Here is an 8,680-nt window from a genome sequence, read left to right as displayed (position 1 = left end):
GGTTTGGAACTAATTAGTACCAAACTTTGGAGATATCTTTTTGCAGAATCGTTTAGAAGATAAACTGGAACTTCATAATTCAATTGCAACAATATAACTGATTTAGCTATGCAAACTGATAAGTTGGACCCAAAATGCCACTACAACATTTGTTGTCTCTAGCAACACTTTTTTATGCAACATGTAAAAATTGTTGCCTAAAATTATTTCAGGCAACAATTCTTACTTGATGCCAACAATATATATGCAACATCGTATAATTGTTCCCTAAAATCTCTATGGGGACGTTTTTACAACGTTATAATACAAATATTTTGGCAATATTTAATAAATGTCCCCTTAAATAATTGTGGGAGCAATTTTTAATTGTTGCACGATTTCTAATAAAAAACTACATTTGTTAAGCGTTGTTTTAAATTTTAACACACTAATGAAAATTTTGACAAACACCTTCATTCTAAACGCATAAAAATTTATTTATAATATTTTTGGCAAAAATCTTCCCTCCAAGTGCATCATTTTTTTAATGAAATTTGTGGCGAAAATATACTCTCAAAACATGTAAAATAAATGTTACCAAAAATAATTTATTTAATTTATGATAATATCTAATAAATGCATATCTTATTTTCCAGCTTTAGAAAACAAAATTGATTCACCCCATAACCGAATTCAATATCTCTTAGAATCAAAATTGATTTCTCTCATAGCGGAAATCCTTCCTGTTCCTGTTTTGAAGTAGCCGACATCGTTCTTGTTCCTACTTTGAAATTGGTCTCGCTCTTATTTCTGATTCAGCCTAAATCATTTTTCCTTCTTTCAGTTATCCAATATCTCTTTGTCGATGTACAAATAATAATGAATATGTCAACAAATTTTACTAAACAAGAGACCAATAGTTGACAGGATCTACAATTTACAACATTCTTCTCAACAAGCGTATGACTCATTATCTCAAGGCAGGGATGCATTGCAACAATCTCTTTCCGAAATGCTAGCCACACAAGAGACTTTCATTCATCAGGTATATCAGCTTATTCCACAATTAATTAAGGTTAACATTTATAAATCTTGTAAACTGGCAACATGTTTCAGGTTTTTGGAAATGAACACGGTTCAGGAATAAGTTTTTGTGCTTTAACAACTTTGTCATGATTTAGATTGTTGTTTTAAATTGGAACTAATCTAATAGGAAACGATTCGACTTTGATTTATCTAAGTTGCTACCGAGGTATTTAGTTGAGGCAATGGTGCAAATAATCTGCTGGAAATGCGCATATTCAGAAGCTATCATGTAAAGTTGATTCACTTAATGGTTTGATCATTAAGCTTCTTTCTGCAGAAAAGTTCCATAGTGTGGCACTTCACTTGGGGATTTGGAAGAGGGGGGCGTAGGGGCATCCTGATTTTGACATACACAGGTATATGGTCTATATAGATCTATTTTTTCCTTTTTTGTTCTATGATTTTAGTTGTGTTATTTGATTGACCCCTTAGTCCTAAAACCTCTTCTAAAACTCAAGGTGACTTTAATTTGTATTAATGCTATCATATATTTGTGTATAAAGAGATAATATAGTTCAATTAGTATCTATACTCTATTATTCCCTTAGTAAATTAGTACTTATTCAGAACAATACCTATATAATTTGTAAACTTTTCTTCATTGTAGATTTCAAATATTTAGACTCCATTTGACGAGAACATCACAGGCGGATTTGAATTTGTATTAAGACTCATATATTTGGGTATGAAGAGATATATAGTTCAACTAAATAGTCGTTGATGAAAGAGCTCGATGAGATGGAAGAGATTAACACAAATCTCTCAATTACCGTAGAAAAGGTGACTCTAGAGCACCTCAATAAAAATGAGGTACTGCGGCTTTAAGTTTTTGTGTCAACCATAATGCAAAATAACATAAATGACTAATGACGATATGTGAAGTTTGTTTCCAATTTCTTTTGTAAAAAAGGTATCAATGAAGATGATGATGAGGACGACGATGTAAGTGACGAATTTCAAGAGGAGGGTTTACGTGATGAGGACGACATAGTTCACAAATTTCAAGAGGTCGACTCGACATAGATGATGACCTTCAAAAGGACATCATAGGTGATGAAGAGGATGATGGAGATGACGATGAGTTGGATGTTGTTATTTTAGGTTTCTACTTAAGCATTAAGCTTAAAGAAACTATGTAATTAGTCATTTTGCTATACTTAGACTTCTAAGTATTAAATTTGTAGTATCGTGTAATGTTAGACATGTTGTGTTTATTGTGTGTATTTGAGTAAATGTTTGAAGATTTTATTAACATAATTTTATTGGTACATGCAACTTATGTTTGGTGTAATTATTGTTTGAATTATTTATTTGATGAAAATTATGGTAAAAAGTATTCCTCTCTAATTTATTTTTAAGGAACAGTTTATAATTGTTACCAGTTATGACAACAATTGAAAATCGTTCCCTTAGAGTGTTCCCACTCTACCACTTTTAGGGAACATTTTGTAGTCGTTGCCATTTCTAACAACACATAAAAAACGTTGCCTAAGATAGCAATGAAAAACGTCCCTTTTTCCTTTATTTTAGGCGACGTTTTAGAAAACTGTGGCCAAAAAGTGAAAATAAATGTCCCCTAAAACAATAGGCAACGCTCGTAAAGAGGACAGCTGAAAAACGTCCCCTGTTATTTTAGGCAACGTTTTTCCCATTTCTGGCTACAATTTTCAACTGTTGCTAAAGAGGAAAAATGTAGTGTGCGCCCAAAAAAGACGCATGTCATCATAGTAGGTTGAGACACTTTTTGTACTTTCAAAACATGTAACTTTCTTACATTTAGATATTAAAAATTAAAAAAATTAATATGTGATGTGGCTCATTTGGCTTAGATGGCACCATAAGGGCACATAGATTAAATAAAATTATCAACTAATCAAAATAGAACGGAGGTCAAAAAAATTCCAAAAATTATTAAATAGGGGGGCCAAAAGGATGAATTTTTAAATTGAGAGATTAAATATTAAAAGTTTAAAAATAAGGGACTAAAAATATTTTTAAGCCTAAAAATATTTAAGGGGTCACTGATGGCCTTAAGAACATTTAAGGACTTCTTGAAATATATAAGCCCTTTTAGGGTCACTAGGCTTAGTGACCTCTTAAACTAGAGAAATACGCTGAAGAAGGAAAATGCATGTGTGGGAAGTTCTAAGTAGTCACATACAACTTGAAAGGATTTAATAAATCCCAACATATGGAGTGTAGCTAAGAAGGAGCTACACCAAGGTGGAAAAATATCTTCCTCTTAAACGACACAAAAGGAAATGAATCCCCATATTCCTAAATACAACATTCTACATTAGGAAGAAACATCTCAGGTAGGAGTTGTATATCCTGTTTAAGGTTGAAGGAGCATGCATTGCCCATTCTCAAAGGCGTCTGACACTTAGTAAAGGAAGATAAGGGGATGATTAGGCTAGTTCATAATAAATAGAGGGTTTCCCTAGGTAGTCGAAATTTACATAGCTTTATTATGTATCTATTTTGGGATCGATGACGATTTTTTCAAGGGGGTAATTGTTTCTTTTTACCATCTTCTACCTGTTCACACAAATAAAGTGTGAATCAAAAGAAAAGGTTCGTTTATTAGCCATCTCACTTTATCTCAAAAGGTCTAAAAACACTTTATTAAAACCTTGGAGATCAACCAGAGGGATGGTTCCTAAGATTGCTCTACGACCAATACCACGGAAAAATCATAAAACACAAAAGAAGTTTAAACTTACTATTATATAAGTTGTTTTGAGAAGAAATCTTGAAAAAACATCAATTATTGTGCTTTGAGATAAAATCTTAAAAGTAATAACATTGATGTATTAAATTTCAATAAGATGTTCAAAGAAATCCAAGAGATAAGGAAGTTGAAATGAAAAAAAAACAGAAAGACACGATTCCACACATTTAAAATTCACACTCAATTGATCCAATAAAAAGAAAAGCATGTGAATCCAACGATGGGTAGACAAAGATCCAATAGGTCGCAAACAGGAAAAATGTATAAACACCATGTCACTTGGGAAAGTTGTGTTCTTCATTAAAGTCATAATTGCATATGTGGTTTCCATGAAATAATCAGATCACACATCAACCTGTGCCATTTATTTCTAAGGCTAGGTTTCACGTGGTAAATGGATGGGTGCTAGAGGTTATAACAAGTTCCATCACTCACTGACAACAGTTAAGGTTGTAGTTGAAATGACCATCCAAGGAAAGTTGGCTTAACTTAAAGAATATTGAGAAAAAAAAGGCATAATCCAACTCTTATGGCATAGGCTTGGGTGACTACTATTCTGGTTTTGGCCATTGCCAATCCACAGGAAATCGGGTCACCTATGTCTCAAGATGAAAAATAAACTAGGAGATGAACATGCTCCAAAGACACACCAGATCAGGACAAACCAACCATTATAGATTGTCAAATGATAAGAACTTGCGCGATCCTCTAACATATGTCTTCTAGGGCATTTATCCATAAAGAAGACTCAAGGGTCTCTAAACCCTAGATTCAGACTATAAAATATATAAAATATTGTACACTCTTCTAAAATCATAATCCTCACACAATTGTGACCGTCATTGATTTGATTTTCAGAGTGTGTGCAGATACACCTTCTTCCACGAAGGACCGAAGTTCTTCAACAATGTAATCCTCAATAACAATTGAAGGAAATGATCTTCCCATTTCTATTTTTAAAAATACTTTACATTTTTTTAATAAAGGTTGTTAGTCTCATATGGTGTATGATTGTTTTGCATTGTAAAAATTAGACTTTAAATTAATTGATGACAATTTCTCAATCAACTCCATGGATCTCTTAGCCACCACGCACAATTTTAGTTTTACCCCTACTTCCGTAGATGCACATCCGGTAGTACCTTTATTTTACAAAAAAATTGTCTCCTTCCGTAGATGCATCTACGGAACGTGGTGAAAGCAGAGTGTTCCGTAGATGCACCTACGAAACAATCTGCTATTTTTTAAAATCATGTTCATTTCACTCCAAAACTCAATTTTTATTACAAAATTGTAAAATTAAAGTAATGCATTTTAAAGACAAAAGTAGGTAGACCAATAAAAATACATCGTATAAATAATGTCGGTCATAATGTCGAATTCATCATCAAAATAACATACAAAAATGAAATAGAAATACATCATCAAAATCACTACTGTGTATCCCGGACATCATCCTGCTTATCTCCTCTGCCTCTGGCTCCGCCTTCGCCTCTGCGCCCACCATGCTCTCTACTGACTCTACCCCTAGCGTCAAGTGCCCCATCAGTTTTAAAATGGGTAAAATTTATTTCGTTAAAATATTTATTATTTAAATTTGAATTAGTAGAAGAATAATTAATATATTTTATATTATTATATCATCATCAATTAAAAAAGTTAATATATTAATTAAGAATATTTTAATAAAAAGTACAAAAATTCTGAAAAGTTTTTGATAAACTGAATATAATACATTTCATATATTCTTTCAATGAACATGTTACGTTAGCGGCAAGCATCGAGGTGAACAAGACCCCATTGGCATATTTTTTTCTACTATTTTCAACTTTTTTATTATAATATTTCATTTTGTTTAAGGCAAGTTTGTGGTTATAATTATTGAATTGCACTTTGGGGATATGATATTAAATAGAGATGATAATATCATAATAGTGCAAAGTGCAACAATAGAAAGTAGACACTCGGCGTATCGAATTCCACTTTCGAATTTATTTTTTATTTTTGCCAAGATTCCACTTTCCACTTTCTTTTTTAGTTGCTGTTCTTCATCGTTATCAATATCATTATCCAACTTTATTAGAGAATAGAAAGTAGACACTCGGCTTATTACTACTTAGTGCGTAGCAAGCTTTTTTGGGGAACATCTTTCGTAGCTAGCATGCCTCGTGTCAACATCTGATTTCAGAAAGAAAATTACAACTTCAAATACGCAATTTATGGAAGAAAGTTGGAAAGATGGATGTGAGAATGAGAATCAGGATATTATTCGTTTTCTCTTTTTTTGTGGGACATCAGTTTTTGAGTTGAATGGTGTTCTATTGCTTATGTACCTGCTGTAAGCCACTAATGAATCTATGAGCATTGGCCAATTCAGATGCAGCTATAATTTCTGCCTCACTTGCATTGCCACCTTTTCCATAAGCAATATTGGCACATACAGAGTTTGGTAACAAAAAAAAAAAAATAAATAGTTTTTAGCTTTTAGCTTTTCAACTCGTATGAATAAAAAAGCTCTGTTTGATAACTGTCATTTAGCTTTTAGTTTGTAGCTTTTTTACTAGCTTTTAGCTTTTTTTCTCAAAAGCTAATTGAAGTAACTTTTTAGCTTTTAGCTTTTAGCTTGTTATCTTTTCTTCCATTTATACCCTCAGTATTTTATTAAAAACTCATTTTTACCCTTTATATTTTATTGTGATTTAAGTTAAATTAATTGTGTTTTAATTGAGGGAATAAGAAATGTTAGTAATAGTATTGCAGCTTTACCGTGGAATGTTAGACAATAAACTTAATTTTATTATTATTATTATTATTATTATTATTATTATTATTATTATTATTATTAAAAACTAATATAATTGAATTGAAAATTACAATATTATTATTTTAATTATTTTGTTAAATTAAATTACAAAATTTATATATTTACTATATATTTTTTTTGTTATGTTTAATTTTATAATATTTAAAATATTTTGCACGTGATTATTAATGCGTTTATTTTTGTTGAATAAAAATTAATAAAAAATACTTTATTGATACTCGCATTTATTTTTTGAATGTCCTTTTATGTCATTATGCATTTATCAGCTAATATAACAGCTAACTTACCAAACACTCAAATTAGCTTATCAGCTACCAGTCATCAGCTACCAGCTACCAGCTATCAGTCATCAGCTACCAGCTACCAGCTACCAGCTAGCTTATCAGCTATCAGCTAGTTTTACCAAACAGAGCGATAGTGTGATTGAATAATACTGACTCTTGACTTGTAAAACTAGAGATGTTAAAAGAAACTGTGAACTGGATTGAACTGCAAAACCAAACTATACCAAATCAAAAATAATTGAATTTATTATAAGAGTTTGCAAACCGAACCGTAAACTTAACCACATTGAATATATATATATATATATATATATATATATATATATATATATATATATATATATATATATATATATATATATATATATATATATATATATATATATATATATATATATATATATATATATATATATATATATATATATATATATATATATATATATATATATATGGAGTTACTGTGTTGCTACGTATTGATGCTAATTTACACTTCCTAGTGTTGCTACTTACGTACTGTTGCTAATTTAAATTCCTACTTCTTGTAATTTGAAAATTTATGTTGGCTAATTTGATTGAAATGAAAAATTTATTATCAAAACTTTTTTTTATATGTTCTTTATAAATACAAATGCTAATTAAAATTTATAAGAGTTTAAAGGTAGTGGCACTGAGAGTGTAAACTAACTTTACACATACAACCAATCAAAATCCTTACAGTTGCCATGTCATATTAGTTTTTTAAATTAAAATTGTGTTTTAATTAGATACATGATTGTGATTGGTTGACAATGTAAAAATATTTTATATTTTCAGTGCATATTCTTTTTTCTCAATTTATAATATGTCTTTACTGTATTGTTTTAAAATCAATTTGAATATAAATCTAATTTTATAATTAGTTTGAAAATGTTTTAATATAAATTCAATTCTATTATTAATTTGAAAATATAATAGATCTTAAAAACATAATTAGCTTAATACATATCTAATTCTATAATTAATTTGAAAATCCAATTCTATAGTTAATTTAAAAATATAATATTTCTTTACTGTATTTTTAAATAAGTTTTCTATTAATTTTTTTTAAAAGAAGTAAATTAGAAATGCCGTTTTTTTCGAAAATAAAAATCCATATTTTCCTTAAACTAGAAAAGTCGATTTTTTTTCAAAAATAAAAAAGTTTAATTTTTTCAAAAATAAAAAGTTGATTTTTTTCATAAATTGGAAAAGTTGGTTTTTTTCGAAAAAAAATTAAATTTTCGCGGAAATAAAAAAGCCAAATTTTTGGAAAAAAATCTCAAATAAGAAAATTCAATTTTTTTCAAAAAAAAAATATTGATTTTTTTCGAAAAATAAAAAAAATTCGGATTTTTTTAATAAAAAATTTGATAGAAAATTTAATATATATTTTTTAAAAAACAATTCAAAACTAGATATAACGGTTTGGTTATTTACCAAATGGTTAAGTTTGAAAAATTTTGTTTTCTAATGGTTTGGTACGGTTCGAAATTCAGAACCGTTATACCAAACCAAAATTTTTAGATAAATTAAAACAGTTCGTTTCACTTTGGATGACCCTATATATAATGATTCGGTATGGTTTGGTTCACTTTTCTCATAGAACCATACCATGAACAGCATTATGTAAAACCCATTTCTTGCCTTAACTACTTAAGCTGTAATTGACGAGTTTCTATCCCATCAAGAGTGATTTCACCAGAATCAGGATCATAAAATTCCATAACCTTATCTTCAGCACAGAAAGAAAACACG

General features: G+C 29.6%; 1 long non-coding RNA gene across 1 annotated transcript; it reads left to right on the top strand.

Moving 5' to 3' along the window:
- The first annotated feature begins 666 nt into the window (after window positions 1–666).
- Window positions 667–2,288, top strand: LOC131643978 (uncharacterized). Its single transcript, XR_009296334.1, has 4 exons — window positions 667–1,024; window positions 1,343–1,421; window positions 1,673–1,875; window positions 1,976–2,288. It is a non-coding gene; the product is annotated as an uncharacterized LOC131643978 (long non-coding RNA).
- The last annotated feature ends 6,392 nt before the right edge of the window (window positions 2,289–8,680 follow it).

This window comes from Vicia villosa, linkage group LG1 (assembly GCF_029867415.1).
Source record: "Vicia villosa cultivar HV-30 ecotype Madison, WI linkage group LG1, Vvil1.0, whole genome shotgun sequence".
In the NCBI taxonomy this organism is placed as follows: domain Eukaryota; kingdom Viridiplantae; phylum Streptophyta; class Magnoliopsida; order Fabales; family Fabaceae; genus Vicia; species Vicia villosa.
The sequence above is the reverse complement of the archived record's forward strand: the minus strand, read 5'-3'. Positions and strand labels throughout refer to the sequence as shown.